This window comes from Sapajus apella, unplaced genomic scaffold (genome assembly GCF_009761245.1).
Source record: "Sapajus apella isolate SASKATOON/1434 unplaced genomic scaffold, GSC_monkey_1.0 scaffold30, whole genome shotgun sequence".
NCBI lineage: Eukaryota > Metazoa > Chordata > Mammalia > Primates > Cebidae > Sapajus > Sapajus apella.
In genome coordinates this window covers 8,894,232-8,913,938 of record NW_022436970.1, presented here as the reverse complement: position 1 = coordinate 8,913,938, position 19,707 = coordinate 8,894,232, and positions in this window count along the sequence as shown.

Here is a 19,707-nt window from a genome sequence, read left to right as displayed (position 1 = left end):
AGTGAGTGAAGGCTTCCTGGTATTACTTGACTGAGGTTTCCTCTTCTTGATTACTGTGTTTTCATGCCTGCTTATAAAACCACTGATGTGTGATACTGGCAAAATTTTTTTCTCCACAATCTGAATGAGAACCTTGACTAATAATTATTTTGAATTTTTTTAGGTTGGATTAAAATTTGCACTACTATTCCAGAAAAGTCATTGTCTGCTAGAACCAGAACCATATTTTAGGCTGGGTGCAGTGGCTCACACCAGTAATCCCAGGACTGTGGGAGGTTGTAGTAGGAAGATTGCTTGAGCCTAGGAGTTCAAGACCAGTCTGGGCAAAATGACAAGACCTCATCTCTGCAAAAAATGTTTAAAAATTAGCCGGGTGTGGCAGTGCATGCCTGTTGTCCCAGCTACTCAGGGAGCCGAGATGGGGAGGATCGCTTGAGCCCAGGAGGCCGAGGCTTCAGTGAGCTATGATTGCACCACTGCATTCCAGCCTGGGCAACAGAGCAAGACCCTGTCTCAAAACATATATATATATTTTTTAATCATGTTGGTCCTAACTTGCATTCTAGGTCTCATATTCAAGGGTACCGTGTACCTGACTCTTCCCAACACTTAGCATGTGGTTGGAGAGGGTGCAGGTCTGGGGTGGAGGTGGAGGGAAGGGTCTGGAAATCTCTGGGCCTCATTCATGAACCCTACGGAATAGAAAGAAGGGTTGCTTCGCTAACCTTCTGGGTGGTGATACGAACTCTTTCAGGCACATCAGCATCAGGCAGGATTCCCAAGGAAGCTGGGGACCTGGAAGTATAATTTTGCTAATCTGACTCTTTTTGTACCTCTGCTCAGAAGTCTCTGGGCCTATACAGGGGTAGGCACTCCAGAGTTGGGTTAATGCAAACAGATTTCCAGATCTGCAGCCTCCTTGAGAACTTTGTCTCACACTGACCTGCTGAGACCAGACCGGGTCTCCTTTGCCAACCTCCTATTCACAGCTGCTCTCCTCCCTCCTCACGAAAGAAAAGCGTGCCTCTTGTGGGTGCCCCAGAACATAAAGACAGGAGTGTCAAGCCAAGGGCAATTTGACATATTGGTCATTCATTAAAGTATCACACACTCACAGTCACACATATTTTCTATTAAAGGAAAGGATAGCTTCAGAGATGGAGTTTTTAAATCCAAGTTAGATGCTCAGACTATTTTAAAATATCTCTCCTCTTTTATCTCCTAACTATTGACCGAGAACTTGCCTCCAGAGAGAAAGCAAGCAAGGAGAGAAGCTCACATGCTGTGGGGGCCAGTCTGCATGCTTTATCCCACAGCAGTCTTTGAAGTGAGATACTGTCTCAGAGACACATCTTAACACATTCACTTGAACTGAGGAATGAAGGCAGATTGTTTCTTACGGAAAGCCTCAGTAATTTCGCTGTTTGGTTTGACAATGAGGATTAACTTTATCAATTTGTTCATATGATGGCAGACATTTTCCATAAATTAAATGAGCTAAATTAGTAGCTCCAAGGTCTCAAATAAGATAGATGGAAAGCCCTTGATCAGGTAAAAGCATTTTATCAAAAATAGTCTATTGGCAAAGGCACACTGAAATTAACAGTATTTAGATTTTCTGGTAACGGGTGAAATAAAATGCCTAAATGTAAGGATAAATAGATATAATTAATCATCATTTTTGGTTATATTTTCCCAAAGTTGAAAAACTAAATGACTCCAATGATCGAATAACAAATCTTTTGAATCTTTTGCAAATCAGATGGTTTTCTTTTTTGGAGGGAGGGTATTGGCTTTTATTATAATTGAAGGAGAAGCTAATTGAGTTGTGACCTGATAGATTACTACAAATAATTTTTGATGATGGATTTTTTTAATTTTCGATGATGGATTATTAGGTGCTTTTTGGAATATCCTTTGGAAGGAGTTCAAAGAGTTGGATGTCATTGCTGTTACAAAGTACCTGCCGTTTATTTATGGGAACAAAGTTTTTTTAGAGCTTACGTGTGTAAAAATGAAAACTAGAAATAGAATTGAAGCTGAACCTTGTCTTTCTCCAGCAATAAGTAACATTCACCTATGGATAAATCCATCTCTAGAGAGACCTTTCAATAGCATTTTACTTTTATGTGAATAATTACATGTCAACTTTTGAAATATATTTATGTTGTTTTGATCAATTGTTAACTAATAACAATTGTCACAATAAATCAGTCCAGATAAAAATTAACACCCAGCACCCTACATCTACTGAAAATTTCAAGAGCTTAAAATCCCAATTTATGGGCATATTTCTGTGGCAAAGACTCAGGACTGAGTGATTGATTAATATCTTGAAGAATAAAGATATTACAACGGGATAAAATTCTGTGGGAGAAGTACAATGGAAATGTGGATTTAAAAAGAAAAAAGAATGATAAAAATTTCTGAAAGTTAAGCAACAGAAGGCCACATCCTTTATAAGTCAATGATGATGGTTTCCTACTCTTATGGTATTTAGACTTTGTTATTTATATTTAAAAGGGTTCTCCAACAGTTTTTTAAATCCAATTTTTACAACATACTGTAAAGTACGTCTTTTGTGACTATGCTAACATATGATGAAAAGATTAATGTCAGCCAAAACATGTGTGCAAGGGATATCTAGTTTTGTTTCAACTATTATATAAGCTACAGGAGAAGAGTCTGAAGTCTGCTCTTCAAGAAACTCAGGTTTCTTGATATAAGACAGAACAGTGTTTCCTTCTCTTTCCCCTGTGCTTCCATGAGCAGCCAACCAGTCTCCAATGACCAGTGTGGCTAAATGTTCCCTTTCCTGTTACCTGAGTGCTTTTTTGTTGTTGTAGTTTTGTTTTCTGTTTTTTTGTGGGGTTTTCTTGGGACAGAGTTTCGCTCTTGTTGCCCAGGCTGGAGTGAAATGGCACAACCTCAGCTCACCGCAACCTCAGCCCCCTGGGTTCAAGTGATTCTCCTGTCTCAGCCTCCTGAGTAGCTGGGATTACAGGCATGAGCCACCACACCCAGCTAACTTTTGTATTTTTAGTAGAGACAGGGTCTCACTAAACGTGGATTCAAAAAGAAAAAAGAATGATAAAAATTTCTGAAAATTAAGCAACAGAAGGCCACATCCTTTGTAAGTCGATGATGGTTTTCTACTCTTATGGTATTTAAACTTTGTTATTTATATTTAAAGGAGTTCTCCAACAGTTTTTTAAATCCAATTTTTACAACATACTGTAAAGTACGTCTTTTGTGACTATGCTAACATATGATGAAAAGATTAATGTCAGCCAAAACATGTGTGCAAGGCTGGTCTGGAACTCCTGACCTTGGGATCCACCCATTTCGGCCTCCCAAAGTGCTGGGATTACAGGCGTTAGCCACTGTACCCGGCCCATACCTGAGTGTTAAGCTTGAGCAACATATGGACACTTTTACATTTGTTTTTTATTTTTGGAGACAGGATCTCGGTCTGTTGCCCAGGCTGGAGTGCTGGAGTACAATCATGGCTCATGGTAGCTTTGAACTTCTCAGCTCAAGCAATCTCCAGCCTCAGCCTCCTGAGTAGCTGGGACTATAGATGCATGTCACCACACCTGGCTAATTTTTTAAATTTTTTGTAGAGACAGAGTCTTACTATGTTGCCCAGGCTGCTCTTGAACTCCTGGGCTCAAGCAATCGTCCTGCCCAGGCTTCCAAAAGTGCTAGAACTCCAGGTGTGCGCCACCACGCCTGGCCTGGACCCTTTTTAAAGCCAAAGTATGTTATGGACCACCATTACTGCCTTAAATTTTTTCTATACTAATGCTACTTACAAAACTCCCTATTTAATCCTTTCTACTCATAGTTCTTATGCATTGATTTATAAAAACAACTTTGCAACTCAAAAACAAATCACAGGCCAGGCGCAGTGGCTCACACCTATAATCCCAGCACTTTGGGAGGCCAAGATGAGTGGATCTTCTGAGGTTAGGAGTTCAAGACCAGCCTGGCCAACATGGTGAAACCCCGTCTGTACTAACAATACAAAAATTTAGCAGGGCATGGTTGCAGGCGACTGTCATCCCAGCTACTCAGGAGGCTAAGGCAGGAGAGTCTCTTGAACCCAGGAGACAGAGGTTGCAGTGAGACGAGATTACGCCACTGCACTCTAGCATGGGTGACAGAGTGAGGCTCTGTCTCAAAAACTAAACAAACAAAACAACAACAAAGCCAACAAAATTAAAATGCTATCTTACAGGACTGTTGATCTTGTTTGCTGAAGCTAAATTGCTGGCTTGATGGAACAGCACTCATTGCTGTGGCAGGAGTTTTGTTGTTTTGTTTCGTTTTGACATCTATATATTCTTGGGGGGCATCTAATGGCTCAATGATTTCCTTGCCTCTTCTCTGTCCAACTAGTATGGAATCTTTGTGTTCAATTGGCACAAGGTGGTATCACAAGCTTCATCTGCCAAGATCTCCCCTTTATCACACCCCACTATTCTGGCAGAAACCCAGGACAATTGTATGTTCCTTGGTGACAAAAAGATTGTAAATACAAATGCAGGTAACTCACTCCTAGGCAGGGATTTTGTTTTAGACTGGTCATAAAATGATGCTGAATTCACTTCTATTAAGATCTTTAAAAATTAGCATCAAAAAGTATATTGTACAGAACTCGTGGCCCCCATCACATCCTCAGACCCTCAGAGTCCTGTAGATGCCAGTGTGAGACACACACTGCAATCTCAGCTATGACCCGCCACCTGAATGGATGCAGCGCTTACCAGCTTAGGCAGGTGTGAGCAGACATGGAGGAAAGAGAGGTCATGAAATGGAATTTTCTGTCTAATCCACTCTAAGCAGCTGAGAGGCAAAGCATCTCTGAATTTCGCATGGTGCCTGGCAGGGTGCCTGGCGCTTGAGGTAAGTACTTTGTAGTTTGTTTGTTAAAGTGATTTGTTTGTTTGTTTTTTTGAGTTGGAGTCTTGCTCTTGTTGCCCAGGCTGGAGTGCAATGGTCAGATCTCAGCTCATTGCAGCCTCACCTTCTGGGTTCAAGCAATTCTCCTGCCTCAGCATCCCAAGTAGCTGGGATTACAGGCACCTGCCACCATACTTGGTTAATTTTTGTATTTTCAGTAGAGATGGGGTTTTACCATGTTGACCAGGCTGGTCTTGAACTCCTGACCTCAGGTGATCCACCCACCTTGGCATCCCAAAGTGCTGGGATTACAGGCTGTTAAAGTGATTTGAATAGAAGATCCAAGTTATTAAGTCACCCAGAATGGGCTTCTGATGATTGGCTTTGTTTCTAAATAACCCAAAAATAGTTTACCTGGGTTTAAATTATATTATGTATAATTCTAAGCTCCTCCTATGTATTTACATATAATATTATAACATATATTTCATATATAATATATATTTTATACCATATATTTCATAATATATGAAATATATATTATTATAACATATTACATATATTATTATAACATGTATTTCATATATATAATATATTACATATATTATATATTATATATGTTATTATATATTGTAACATATTTTATATATAATATATTATAACATATTTTATGTAATATATGTTATAATATATAATATACATAGTATATTAAGTATATTTAATATAGATATATTTAAAGTTATATCTAGTGAAGTAAAAATATATAATATATACATGAGTTATAAATAATACATGTATTATGTAATATATAAAATTATAACTCATAAATCATACAACATATATTACAGAGGCCAGGGTGGGGTGAGGCTCTGGTAGACTCATCTCAAAGGCTCTGTGGTTTGGCACATGCTCTTTTATTGTGTGTCTCAGTGGAGCATATTTGAAGGGAGCCGTTGGGGACTGGACCACTACTGCTAAGCCCCGGCGGGAACCTAAGTCACTGGGTGTGGTGTTCATTATTCCCTGTGCTGTCCATGTCTGCCATGGAGAAAGGTGTTCTCACCATTGACTCCTCAGCCTTTCTCCAACCTTACCCCAGGCTTTTGAGTAATACATATTTTCCTTGTCTGCAGAAGCTTTTCTCTTAAAAACATACGATGCCATCTAATCCCAACTGAGAGGCTAAATATAACCCACACTTTTAAAAATAAAGTCATGTCTTCCCTATAATTTTTTAGCACTTAGTATATTTTGAGGCTGTAACATCCTGACACTCTCAGCTTGCTTCCAGAGACATCATCAAGTTCTAAGTCATGTCGCTAAGTCAGCAACGAGTTTTCCTCTGTGCCAGATAGTCTAACGACTCAACACACAGGCTTTAGAACTATGTTACTTGGTTTAAGCCTCACTCTTGGAACTTATTTGTTCTCCGACTTAGGAAGGCCACTTAACATTTCTGAGCCTTAGTTTTCTGATTTTAAAAATGGTTGTTGAAATGACTAGGAGAACTAATACTGATGAGGTTTCTAATCACAGTGCCCAGTATCACAGGAGAACTCAATAGATTTTAACTGTTTTTCTGTCATTGCCTCCTAAAATATATAAATTCACATATGACTTTGGAAATGAAGTTCCTCAAATGAGATTCCCAAAGACTTTATTAGATGTGATTCATTTTCTAGAACTTAATTTCTTCCGGGTCCTTCCGGAATGCAGCACGGGACCATCCACACACGCCTCTATGCTGTGTCCTGAGACCGGAGCAGCAGGCTTACTGCACTGCATTTTATTCATAAAGCAGTCACGTTGTTGGTGGCCGCTCAGCACTCAAGAAAGAAGGGATCGACACTTCACTGGAAATAAGACAGAAGACTGCTGGACTCAGGAGCTAACTTGCTATAATTTGCTCATTTGAGTCTTAGGACTTTCGGATATGCAAAACCTTGAATTCCTTCACACTTGACTAGTTCTTTTCTCACTTTTAAATTACACAATTTCACTTTTAAATTATAGACCTTACAAAAAATTCTGATTTGAAATCTCTGAACACAAAGCGGACAAACTGGTTTGGGCTATCTTGCAGGAAGGTACACCAAGCTCAGTAGTGTGGATCTCAGGCTCAACACTGCTGCAGCCTGGCTGTGTGACCTTAGGTAACCCACTGTCCCTCTCTGTTCCTCAGTCTCCTCTTCTATCAAATGAGAGGATGGACTCCATAAGTGCCATGTTTCTAACCTCCCATTATTCTAAAAGAAATAAGCAAAATACTTAAAATCCCAAGACTAAAGCAATTAAGATGTTTATAGAGCTCTATAGTTTACAAAGCACTGTCTCAACTGATTCCTATAACAATGCGATGAGATGTTGTCATTAGTCCCATTATAGGTAAGACTTTTGCCATATTGACAAATAAAATGACAACCAAGACTATATAGTTCCTGAGCTAAGAAGACATCCAGGATTTTTCTGCCTGGGATATTGGATTGTTAAATTTTTCCTAAATTTATTGTCATTTGATTAGAGGAGAAATTTCTTATACTTCAAATCCAGAAAATTATCTTTATCCTCATGGCTACTTGCCTGTTCACATGGATTCTACAAGTTGCATCATTTGTTCATTCATTCATTGACTAATTTCATCAGTATTTCCTGGCAATGTCAGTATAGCATCATTCAAAGTGCTATGTGGGGATTTAAGAGAAGGACACATAAGCAGAAGTTGTTCCCAGCGGCGGGGGAAATGGATATGCTATATACTATCCAGGTCTCTTTATGCACTGATATAGTCCCAGCACTTATCACAGTGTCTGGTGCATGGTAGAAGAATGAAGGAAGGAATGAAACCACAAGTGGGTTGAAGTATGGGTCACACAATTGTGAGCAACCCTCTTCTAGAAAGGTTTCTCTCCAGTTCACCACACAAGACTCAGAACATTTCTCTTTCCACTTCCATTTCTGTAACATGTACCACATTGGGGTGGTTTTCCTTTAGTTTGAAATTTTTTTATCAAAGTCATACATGCATAAGAGTTAAAAAGTCAAATAGTGCCCAAAGGCTGGAAATAAATCACAGTGATTCTTTCCCGCTCCTTGCCCGCTTCCCACACTCCAGTCCTCATACCTCGAGGCAACCTCTTTGAACCCTTTCAGCTGCAGCCCTGGAAATTACCTGCACAGCACTATGTAATATGCTTAGATGGCTAAAGTTCTTGATCTAGCCATGGCACATGGCATCTATTATCTGTTATGATGGATCACTATTTTAAATTAAATCATATTCTTATGACTATCTGTGACTGACTTTGTTTCTAACACTGTCAGCTCTGCCATCTGCCTGCTCTGCCAGGACCTTTTTCCCATAGATACCATTCTCTATGCGCACTTTGGGGTGTGTCTTTCTCGGTTCCGCTAGGTCAATGGCAACTGCCCATCTAATTTCTGTCCTGGGAAATTTTATTGAACTCTCTTTTCTACTGATATCTTCTTTTTATATTCGTTGTCCTTAGGGATTTATTCCCTTTTACTTCCTTCTTATTATTTTATCAGAAATGTCAGCAGAGAGAGGTGGTACATATACCTTTCACATAACATCTTTGCTTGTGATTTGCTGATGCAAACACCTGTTCTTATTTATGAATGACATCTCCTCCTTTCTCCTTGGGAAAGTCGCTTCCTGGTTGCTCTCTGGTTTCTATTTTGGGAGGCATGATTTCTTCCAGCTATTGGCTTTGTTGGTTTTTTTCTTTTGTTCTGCTGTTGGATTTTCCCACCTGTAGGGTAAGTTTTGTTTGCATGCCTGTATGGGCCTTTCCTTGCCTCTCCATTTACCCTTCCTTATCTGGAAATTTCTGAGTGCTCCCGTGCAGCCTCCTAGGAAGATAGGTCAGACCTGGGATTATGCCCACACAGCTCAGCACAGTCTTCTCTGGGGCCATCCGGACTCCGCAGACACATGATCATGTCTAGAGCCTCCTTCCACCCCAGCAAGCAGCTTGTTTCTTATTGCAACCCTGCAGTAAGGGAGGAGAACTTTTCCAGCTCTGTTCACAGGCAGGGAATGCTCACAGGCTGGGGTTTCCAGCAGGCAGGGCACCTGGCATTGACTCTCACCGTCCAAGGAAGTGGTCTAGCCGCCTTCCTCCATAAGATTGGCTTCTCACACCACTGCTGGCTTCTAAGCTGCTCGCCCACAGCTTCAGCCCCTGCTCACCACAGGGGCCTCTACTTCTGCTCCACAGAGATTTTCATCTAGGCTTTGTTTTGTCTTTTTTTTACTGTGACTGTTATGGGTTGAATTGATATGTTGAATGTCCCCTAAAATGCTATGTTGAAGTCCTAACTCCCAGTACTTCAGAATGTGACCTGTTTGGAAAGAGAGTCTTTATAGAGGTAATCAAGTTAAAATAAGGTCAGTGGGGTGATGAGGTCATGGGTGTGGACCTTAGGATTTGACTAGCATCCCTGCCAAAAGGAAACTATGGACACAGAGATGCCCAGAGACAATTTGAGGAGACACAGGGCACATCACTGGGGCCCGCATCCACAAACCAAGAAGTGCCAGAGATTCCAGCCAACCACCAGACGTGGTGGGGTTGGGGGTGGAGCTCAGAGCAGGTCTTCTTCACAGCCCCCAGAAGGAACCAACTCTACCGACACCTTGATCTTGGATTTCCAGCCTTGAGAACTGTGAGACGATGCATTTGTATTGTTTAAGCTGCCCTATTTGTGGTCTCTTGTCCTGACATGCCGAGGAAGCTAAGTTAATGACTATATATGGTAATCCTTCAAATACATACTCTATCATTGCCATGTAGAAATATATTAAATATATATTTTGGCATTAGAAGGAGGAGGTTTCACGTGCACTCCTCTACCACCCTGAGCAGAAATCTATCATATTACCCAGTTTCCGTATCTGCTTACCATGAGGCACTCTGAGTCCAGAGGTTTTAATTCCCTTCTGTAACCACAGTGCCTGGTCTCTCTAAAATGCTCAAGAAATGTTTTGTGAATTAATTAATAGGCTGAGAAACAGAGGGACAGCTCAATTTGATGTATGGTTATTCAGGGAACGCTTCTCAAAAGGTGTAAAAATAGGCTGGGCACAGTGGCTCATGCCTGTAATACCAGCACTTTGGGAGGCCAAGGCAGATGGATAGCTTGAGGTCAGGAGTTTGAGGCCAGCCTGACCAACATAGTGAAACCCTGTCTCTGCTAAAAATACAAAAATTAGCCAGGTTTGGGGGCACATGCCTGTAGCCCCAGCTACTTGGGAGGTTGAGGCATGAGAATCACTTGAACCTGGTAGATGGCAGTTGCCATCAGCCGAGATCACCCCACTGCCTTCCAGCCTGGCGGGCAGGGTGAAACTCCATCAAAAAAAAAAAAAATAGAGGAAAAAATACTGAAAAACTGGCTTTCATATTTACATTCCTAATTTTATTTTCGAATTGAATGCACTAGAGAACAATCTCGTACCCCTAGGCCTACCCTATTCATGAGGGTATCCCATCTGTCTCAGAATGGACCTTCCAAGAACAAGGTTTACATCATAATCCAGACCCTTGGGATGACCTCATACTTTCTGGTCCTTTCCTGAACTCTCATTTACTCATCCAATAATTAATGAATTATTTGAACAGATAGCTCTTGAGCCGTCAGTCACAGATATTTGTTGAGCGCAAGCTAAGTGATAGGAATTGTTCTGGCCACGGGATGTAGCTGTGAGCAGGACAGACAGCTTCCATCCTCTCATGAACCCTGGAAAGAGACAGTTGCTTATGTCCAACAGCTTTCGGAGATTCGGTTGTTTCACAAATGAAATCCACATCTCTGGGGAAGAACAGGTTTACTCCCTAGATGTGACTGAGTACAGCAATTTGTTGAAAGTACAATTTTTGCACTTGTGCTCCGACACCCGTGGCGCTTGTAAGAGCAGAGCCTTCTCTGAGTGGCTGTGTTGTGCAGCGGCGTGGAGCCGTGGAGTTTGAGAGACCTGGGTTTGAATGAAGAGGCTGACCCCATCCCTGGGGCCGCAGCTCTGCCTCAATCTCAGGGCTCACCTGTGAAAGGGTGGGAGCAATCCTAGTTCACAGAGAGCTGGAGAGTCTTATGAGGGAATGTGTTCGCATGATTGTTTCTTAACCAGATATTGAAAAAAGTCCCCCGATATTCAATGGGAGATTTTGATTTCCTTGGAAAAGCTTATAGAGAGGTGCTACATTTTTAAAAATACAGGTTGAAGAAATGACTTGTCTATTTCTCTGTGTCGGTGGTGGTTTCCCACCTACCCTGGGAGATAGATATTATGGGTGATATAGAGGTTATCCAGCCCTTCATCACTGTGTCTCTGCTGGGATTCCATGACCAAAAAGGACAGTAACAGAAGGCTGTGTTCTCAATAGCTGAGTGCTCTGTGGTCCCAGCCCCTGGCCTCCCACTCAGATTTCACCATGCATTGGATTCATGGTGCATGCACTGGAGCATTGGAATCAGAAAGAAGTCTGGTGCTTTGGACTTGGTAAACGGCTTACTTGGTTTTGGGTTGAATTTTGTGTTGAGGCACAGCCAATTAGAACCCATCTGAAGATGGCATGAATAACTGGATACTTCCACAGGACTCTTGCCTTTAATGTTCCAATGACAGTCCTGACCTCTATCAAATATCTCCTATTGCTCATTCACCCCGAGCCCGGGCTGGAGTGGGACATGGCGAACCGCACCAGCAGCAATAATAAGAAAAGAGACACCCAGGTGACTGCCATGCCAGTGACTATGTTATGTTTTATTTAAAAATTCTCCTTACCCATTTTCTGGGATAGCCAGAGCAACCTATTTCATCTTTCTGCTTGGCTCCAGGTATGTGGGGACCAATGGCTAATATTTGCCAGACTGTACATATATATGCATAAATGCCTTTCCCCCTCTAGCCTTGAGCTTAAATATTAAAGATGACAACCCTTATTACTGTTAGGAATTGTGAGCAAGAGAAAATTCTCATTTTTGTGCACTCAAGCAAAATGACTTAATCAATTTCTCCTTGACTTACACAAAGGGAGTCTAAAGTTAAAGTTCATGCTTTAGAAGGCTTTATTCAGAGAATTTTTCTCCCACACTGCACATCAAACTGACTTTTTATTCAACTGCTAATGATGTTGGGATAATTAAGCCTCAGAAACACTGCATGCAGACAAATAGAAATTCCACTTAGATAGTTAAGAAAATTATCACAGTGTTTATTGTCAACGAATGCATTATGTAATGTACATCATTGCAAGTCAAGTATTGGCACGTATTGTGTCTATAGGACAGTTTCAATTCACCCATTTTCCATAATGTAGAGTAAATCAACTCATCTAAACAGAACAGAACAAAACGAAAGAAAGAAGGGGCCTTAATTGTAGGTGTTGTTTTTTAGGAATGATATCCTTTTGCTTACAGCTTGTAGTAAAATTAGAGGGTGCTGGGCCTGTTTTATATTATTTTTTGCTCTGCTTCTTAAAGGTCATTTAAGGTTTTGAGTCTGATGAATCTTCGCTTTACTAGATCTGGGTGGCACGGGAAGGAATTTGGGAACTTGGGAGTGAATGTTGCAAAAAGGCAACAGAAAATACAGAGTGGAACCTGTCTAAAAAGACAGTGATATTGATGTAAAGGATGACGGCTCTTGAAGGCCTTGCTACTCAAATATGGACCAGCAATATCTACATCACAGGGATGGGGGTGGCCCTTGTTAGAACTGCAGATTCTCAGGTCCCACTCCAGATTTACTCAGTCAGAATCTGCATTTTAATAAAATCCCCATTGAATTGTGGGAAACACTGCTTTCAGAGACATTTGAGATCAGAGCTAATTCAAACATTTTATAAGGAGAAAATAGACTTACTCAAGGTCACTGACAACATAACCAGTTACTGTTGCTCTGTAATTTCCTCTATCTGTTCAACCTCTATGGCATCTGTAGTTATAATCCCCACTTAAATTCCTATTATTGTTTATTTGTGGTTTTTTTCTTAATATTGCTAGATGTTTATTTTGGAGTTTTGTCCCCCAGAAAACAACTTTTGGCTTTGTTGAACCTCACGAATATATATTTCCTATTTCATTAACGTCTACTTTTACCTTTAGTATATTTCTTCCCTTTTTTAGGCTATTCTGCTATTTTGGGGGGGAGGGTAATTCTTCAGTTGCCTCTTAGGTTTATTATGTGTTAGATTTTCTTCTTTCCTAATATAAATATTTAGGACTATATATTGTTCTCCAAGTATCATGTTAGCTGCACCTGACAAATATTGATGCATAACTTTCTGTTACAGTTTAGCGCCAATATGTTCTCATTTCCATCGCAATTTTGTTTTTAATATGTTAACAGATTTAAAATGTTTTATGTAAGTTTCTAAATGTACAAGGTTTTTTAAATTATCTTTTTTATTTCTAATTTAATTGAATTGTGATTAAAGAGTATAGTCTATGGAATATTTACCAAAATTGGTATATTAAGGTTTCCCATAGAGATGGTGAATTTGGTAGCTCCTCTGCCAATTTTTGATTTATATGTGTTTGAGAGTCTGCTTTTAGTTCCATTCAAATTGAGAACTGTATTTATTTCTGGAAAATTGGACCTTTTATCATTCATTATGTCATGACCTTTAGTGCTAGTAATGCTTTTTGCCTTAAGGTTTACTTGCTCTTATGTTAACATTAATGTCACTACTTAATTTCTCTTTTGGTGAGCATTTCCTTAGCATATGATTTTTTTTTTTCATTCTTGACTTTTAATCTTCCTGTACTCTTATGCTTAAGATGTATGTCTCTTAAACAGCATACACCTGGACTTAAAAAATCCAGCCAGGCAATTTTTTCCTTTTTACCAGAAAGTTTATTTCTTTTACATTTATAGTGATTACTGGATTTTTATCCACATCTCACTATATACTTTCTATTCGTTCCACTATTTTGTACTTTCTACTATTTTCTTCTTTCCTAATATAAACATCTAGGACTATAAATTGTTCTCTAAGTATCACGTTAGCTGCACCTGACAAATTCTCATTTGGCGCACTCAAGCAAAATTTTTCCTTCTTTAAAATGTTTTTTTTTCCCCTTTCTGTTATTTCGTTCTGCCCACCTCCACTTATTTGGAAATTATGAGGCAATATGTCTTTTTTTAGTGGTTTCTCTAGTACCAACAAGCATGCCAACAAAATTTAAAGTTAACTAATAACTTTATGCTCCTGTTGAGGACTTTAGAAACCTTTAACTACAGTCAACCTCCTCCCCACTTATATTTCATTCTTGCCCATTATTTCATTCTAACCTTTCGCTACAAATTAGGTATTATTAATCATGTGAAGTCACTTTCCTTTGGCTTGGAATAAATCCTTTAAAATTTCCTTTAATCGGAGATTTGTTGTTGTTTCATGATAAACTCTTTATGTTTCTATTTGCATTAAAATGTCTTTATTTTGGTCTCCTTCTTATAAGGTATTTTAATTCTTTCACATTTTGACAATTTATTCTGCTGTCTTCCGGCTTCTGTTATTGTGACTAAGAAATCAGTAGTAAGTCTAATGATCACTTTGCTATGGGTGATCTTTCTTTTGTTATTAGCATGAAGTTACTGCTTTGCTACTCTTTAAGTCTATTATGACGGATCTAGGATTTGTATGTTTCAAAAAATTCTGGGAAATGTTCAGCAATTATTTTTTGAATGCTACGTATTCTTTCTTCTTATTTTCTACTTAAGGACCCTGATTAGACACAAATTAAACATTCTCATGTTGTACACCAACTTTCTTAACCTTTACTTTATATTTTCTACATCATTTTTTGTAATTTCCTTTGTAATGTCTTCATTAAACCACAGGTTATAGAAACATGTTGCTTAATTTTCCAACATTTGGGATTTTTCTAGTTATAGTTCTGTTATGTATTTACAGCATATTATTACTATGAAGAGAATATATTTTCAATCTTCTATATGTTGCCTGAGTTTAAAAAAAAATTAGGCTGGGCATACTGGCTCAAACTTGTAATCCCAGCACTTTGAAAAGCTGAGGCAAGTGGATCACCTGAGGTCAGGAGTTCAATACCAGCCTGGCCAATGTAGTGAAACCTCATCTCTACTAAAAATACAAAAATTAGCTGGGCATGATGGTGTGCACCTGGAGTCCCAGCTACTCAGGAGGCTGAGGCAGGAGAATTGTTTGAACCTGGGAAGGGGAGATTGCAGTAAGCCAAGATGGCACCACTGCATTCCAGCCTGGGCGACAGAGCAAGACTCTGTCTCAAAAGCATAAGGTAAAAATAAAAATAAAAATATTTAAAAATTAAACTGATACATATTTGTACATATTTATGGAGTACAAACGACATTTTGTTGCATGCATAGAATGCGTGATTATCACGTCAGGGTATTTGAGGTATTCATCACCTCGAGTATTTGTCATTTCTATGTGATGGGAACACTTTTAAGTTCTCTCTTCTAGCTAATTTGAAATACATAATAAATGACTGTGAACTATAGTCACCTCACTATCCTATCAAACATTAGAACTTATTCCTTCTATCTAACTGTGTATTTGAATCCATTTACCAGCCTCTCTTTCTCCCTCCTTCCTCCCCCATGCACATCCTCCCCAGCCTTTCATAACTATCATTCCGCTCTCTACCTCTATGAGATCAACGTTTTTAGCTCCCACATATGAGTGAAAATATGTAATATTTGTCTTTCTATGCCTAGCTTACTTTACATAACATAATGGCCCCAGTTCCATCCATGTTGCTGCAAATGACAGGATTTCATTCTTGTTTTATGGCCAAATAGTAAAATTTCCATTGTGTATTTATGTTAGTATCACATTTTCTTTCTCTTTTTTTAAATTTTTTTATTTTTGAGATGGAGTTTCACTCTTGTTGCCCAGGCTGGAGTGCAATGGCGCAATCTCAGCTCACTGCAACCTCTGCCTCCTGGGTTCAAGTGATTCTCCTGCCTCAGCCTCCTGAGTAGCTGGGATTACAGGCATGTGCCACCATGCCTGGCTAACGAGATTTTGCCATGTTGACCAGGCTGGTCTTGAACTCCTGACCTCACTCAGGTGACCTCACTCACTCACCTTGGTCTCCCAAAGTGCTGAAATTACAGGTGTGAGCCACCGTGCCCAGCCACCACATTTTCTTTATCCATTCATCCATTGATGTTTATTCCACTAGACTGTATTCTAAATTGTTTCACATCCATCTTCCAGTTAACAAATACCCATGTTAGCTGTACCTAATTAGTTACTTCACTGATCTTTTTTAAAAAATATAATTGCAGCCAGGCACAGTGGCTCATGCCTGTAATCCCAGCAATTTAGGAGGCCAAGACAGGCAGATCAGTTGAGGTCAGGAGTTCAAGACAAGCCTAGGCAACATGGCAAAACCCCATCTCTATTAAAAATGCAAAAAGTAGCCAGGCATGGTGGCAGGCACCTGTAATCCCAGCTACTCGGGAGGCTGGAGAATCGCTTGAACCTGGGAGGTGGAGGTTGCAGTGAGTCGAGATCATGCCACTGGACTCCAGCCTGGGTGATGAGTGAGACTCAGTCTCAAAAAAATAATGTGTGTGTATATATATAGATATAGATATATATGTGTGTGTGTGTGTATATATATATGTGTGTGTGTATATATATATATGTGTGTATATATATGTATATATATGTGTATATGTGTATATATATGTATATATGTGTGTGTATATATGTGTATATATATGTATATATGTGTGTGTGTGTGTGTGTGTATATATATTTGCTGTATTTTAGCAAGGAAGGAAGAAGGAAAAGGAAGACAGGAAAAAAATGTATATACATATTTACTATAATTTCCATTTATTGAAGTTCTACTAGATTTGATTTGTTTTAAAATCCTCATGTTCCTGTTTAAATTTCCAAGCTTCTATTTAATTATTTTTCCTGTAATCTACATTGGATTATAAATCTTTAATTTTAAAAAAACATATTAGATGTAGATAATGTATATTCTTTATCTGAAAATAAGTATGTGAACTTTTAAAGATCTATTTCTACTATCTGTTGTTTCTGCCTCTTATCATTCATAGCATCTTGATTCCTCATAAATTTCATAATTTTTTAAGCTGCTTATATTATTTGCAGTTTTACCTGAGGGAATTTTTGCAGAACTGAGTTAATTATGTTTTTTCCGGAGAGGTCGTTTCTTTCTTTTTTTCTTCTTTTCGTTTTTTTTTTTTTTTAGGTGGAGTCTTGCTCTGTTACCCAGGTTGGAGTGCAGTGGCATGATCTTGGCTCACTGCAACCTTCGCTTCCTGAGTTCAAGCAATTCTCCTGCCTCAGCCACCTGAGTAGCTGGGATTACAGGCGTGCACCACCACGCCCAGCTAACTTTTGTATTTTTAGTAGAGACGGAGTTTCACCATGTTGGTCAGGCTGGCCTCAAATCCCTGACCTCTTGATTCACCCACCTCAGCCTCACAAAGTGTTGGGATTACAGGTGTGAGCCACCACGCCTGGCCTTATTTCTATGAATCATCTGGAGATGCTACAAAAAATGATTTTATTTTAAAATCTCCTTGATGTTTTCCAGATCACACTAGTGGTTAGTTAAGATAAAATCTTGCATGAGGGCTGGCATATGGTTATAAATTCTCAAGGGATATATTTTTTTCCTTCTCCACCTGTCAGCGAGGCTGTGAAAAGCAAAATTTTGCTATGAATTTCTGTGCCGTAGGGTTTATGTCTCATTCATATGTAGTACAAGTCCCAGCTATATATGGGGGTCTCCTATTATATCCCCTCCTTGGGCAAAATCTGGGCTTTGTCTCCATCCTCCTACACCCAATGCACTTGCAAAGTGAAATCTCAAGAACTGGTAGGAACCCTTACAGGAAAACTAGCTTTGGAACTTGTTAACTTCCCAGGGGTCTTGCTTTTATTTCACTTTTAGACTTGGTGTATTCCTCACTTGTAATCATTTATAAAATTTGGTTTAAAATTTTTTTAAAATCATTGTAGTTGTTTTAGTCAGGACAGTCATTGTATATCTGACTGCCATATTGCTAGAAGCAGTTACCAGGTACTCTTGAAGGAAAACAGAATTTAAGGGAAGCTGTGAAGATGGCCTATATGCATCTTATTGTTGCAGGCCTAGGGCAATTTTATTGTTAATTCAGGATCATAGAAGATCAATGGTACAATAACTAGATGTATTAGTCCACTTTCACATGCTATAAAGAACTGCCTGAGACTGGGTAATTGATAAAGAGAAGAGGTTTAATTGACTCATGGTTCTGCAGGGCTGGGAAGGCCGCAGGAAACTTACAATCATGGTAGAAGGGAAACAAACATGTCCTTCTTCATACAGCAGCAGGAAGGAGAAGTGCCAAGCAAAGGGGAAAAAGCCTCCTATAAAACCATTAGATCTCATGAGAACTCACTACCACAAGAAGAGCATGAGGGAAACTACCCCATGATTCAATTATCTCCCACTGGGTACTTTCTATGACATGTGGGGATTATAGGAACTACAATTCAAGGTGAGATTTGGGTGGGGACACAGCCAAACCATATCAGTGGTAAAAATTGCATTATTTGTATTAATGGAGAGGATCAATTACATAAAGAACTTAAAAATATGTTTGACAGTAAGATAATTGGTTTTGCTAAGAAAATTAAAGAATTTAGAGACAAACTAGGGAAGCAGAAAATTAAACAAAAAATTCTAATGCTCTTTGGGGAGGGGAGTATCTTCTGAATTATTTTTATATTGCAAAGATTTGTAAACAGATAGGCCCATTTATTACAATTAAGGGTTAAAAATTAATAACCAATTTATTAAAATGGTAAGATTTTCAATGTAAATATTGTTACACTCTTATGTTTAATTTACAAATTGTATCCTACTTAGAAATCTAGTAATTTTTGTCCAAAAATTAAAAATATGATATTCATTTGTTCTTTTATTGCTCTTAAATTAACTTAAGCTTAATAGTTAAAGTCTTCTAAACCATTAAATACAACTTACAAACATAATTACATTCTTTTAAACATTTTTAATGCCTGACTGGACAGATTTACAAAGCAAAATCTTCTAAACCCTTAAGAAACTCTTGAAATCAAGGTTATAAACATGGTGATTCAGTTTTTATTTCTTTTTCTTTTTTTAATATTTTCTATAGACAGGATCTTGCTATGTTTCTCAGGCTGGCCTCAAACTCCTGGGCTCAAGTGATCCTCCTGCCTCAGCCTCCTGAGTAGATGAGATTGCAGGCACACACACCACATCTATCAGGTCAGTTTTTCTTAAACATTCAAACACTGTTCTAAAATTTAATCAAATTCTCTTACACTTTACAAATTAAAATTGCAGGTCTAATACCAATGATGTATTTCAAATTGAAATCCCAAAATTGATATATCAGTTTGAAATGTGTATTGTGTCTTTTCCTTATTTATTATATAAATTACCCTGATTCTAAAACTTGTTAATAAACTTAATGCAGAATAATTAATACCACAGCTTTGTTTTCCTTCACCATTTCTCTACTTATATTAATATAACCTTGGAACTGTAAAGCCAGTTAAGTAGAGAAGACAGATTTTTAGCACTTGGGACAGCACTGATAAGACTGGGATGAAGTTTCAGGACTACCGTGAAATCGCTTATTGGTCAGAGATTGAGTGGGATGTGGGTATGGGCACTCTTAGATTGGTCCTACCCAAGCATGGGTGAATATACTGAACCAACTCCATCAACCAGAAACCCAAAGCCACCTTTGTAAGC